The sequence below is a fragment of the Alligator sinensis genome, unplaced genomic scaffold (assembly GCF_000455745.1).
Source record: "Alligator sinensis unplaced genomic scaffold, ASM45574v1 scaffold103_2, whole genome shotgun sequence".
NCBI classification, from domain to species: domain Eukaryota; kingdom Metazoa; phylum Chordata; order Crocodylia; family Alligatoridae; genus Alligator; species Alligator sinensis.
The window spans coordinates 633632-635331 of NW_005842166.1; the positions used below are offsets into that span (position 1 = coordinate 633632).

General features: G+C 54.2%; 1 protein-coding gene across 1 annotated transcript in view; it reads right to left on the reverse strand.

Moving 5' to 3' along the window:
* Window positions 1–1700, reverse strand: part of KANK3 (KN motif and ankyrin repeat domains 3) — a 57477-nt gene that overhangs the window by 54698 nt on the left and 1079 nt on the right.

Consider the following 1700-nt stretch of genomic DNA (forward strand, 5'->3'; position numbering starts at 1 on the left):
CATACACTTCCCAGCAGAACTGAATGCTGCTGTGGGACTTCATAGCCAAAGCCCAGCTGTTAACTCACGCTAGACACAACTGGAACTGCAGTCCACAGGCACAATTGTGAAATGAATCAGGATTAATCCTACTGAGGTCAATGAAGATCAATCCACATAAAATTGATTAAAAGGGGAGCAAAATCAGGCTCAGTGATTGTGAATTGATACCACAGTTGGTTTAGGCTTCATATGAAAGGGGTGAGGCAAGTACCCTGTTTGCTTAGACAGTGAAAGAGTTTTGCGCTTCAATAATAATAATAAAAAGCCTAGCTCAAGCAACAATCAAAGCCCTTGTTCCCAAGTCATATTACTGAGCACTTTACATTTCTAAACCTCTGGGACCACCTTAGCTAATCTATCACCTTTGCCAGTAAACCTCTTCTTTGCCCTATTGCACCCTCTGCTCACACTTAGTTTTTTCCTACCCCGCTGATCTGTTGAGCCACTGATAGGGGCCTCACCAGTGTGCCCATGTGCGTGCTGCAAATCCAGTGTCCCTGGATAGATCCTTCCAGGCATGGAAGGAATGCATTCAGAGCCCAGGCACTTTGGCAGCACTCCTGTGGTCCCTGCCGTAGCATCATGGGCTCAGGCTGCTGCAGCTCACAACCGGCTGTAGCAGGCCCAGCCGCCCCCTCCCTGCTCCCCAGGGCCGTTCCTGGAGCCATTCACTCTCCACCTTCCCCCACATACACCACTGGGCACAGGACTGCACCTGCCATGGCAAAGAGTCCAGGTGGGAGCTGGGGGGCATTCTGGCACCCTCTTTAAGTCAGTGCCAAGAGCTGGTGCCTCACTGCCACTGCAGTTACGCTACTGCTTGCAGGGTCTTCGCACTGGACAGCACCTTGCATTGTAGCGCTGCATTGTTCAGACCAAACACAGCTGGTGTTTTTATGACAGCTGGATTTACTCCAGGAAGAATGACCAGCCTGAGAAATTGAATCCGAGGCCCAGGAGGATTCAGTGGGATGCAGGCACCTGTCATGATTCACAAGGCAATTGCCAGGATCAGAGCATTAGTACAGGGGAATGGAGGCTGGTCCACCCCTGCACAACTCAGGCTCAGTGACAAGAGCTGAAGTTCATCTGACTCTGTCCCCTACAGCAGCGGCTCTCAGCCTTGCAAAACTCGAGGCACCGCTTGGAAAATACATCTCTCGCAGGCTTCATTTGTTTCTTTAACTACAAAAAAACCCAGAGCGATTCTTCCCCTGCAAAGAACTCGGCGAGACCACGGCGGGTCGGGAGGTCTACAAACTAGGAATTCCTCTGTGAGCTCTCCAGGTTTAATCCCGCCGCACATGTCTGCACACCTGACAGCTCTACCCTCGCATTCTCGCCGCCGCGCCCCGGCGGAGAATCGCTGCCCTGGAGGGGAAAGCTATGAAGAAAATCAAAGCAATATCCTACTGCAACCCTTTACCTCCCACGCAGCACAGGGAGCTCGCTCCCCAACCCCTTCTTCCACTCATGCGCCCCTCGGGGTCCAGCCCCGTGTCCCTCCTGAAGTACAGAAAGCGAGGGCGCCAGACCCTGCGGGGCCAGCGGCGGTTGCGGCGGGGCTGGCTGGGGACCGCGGCGCAGGTCGGTGGGCATCGGGCTCAAGGCAAGCAAGTGCTGCGCGGTCCCACCCAGCCCCTGCCGTCTACGCGCCA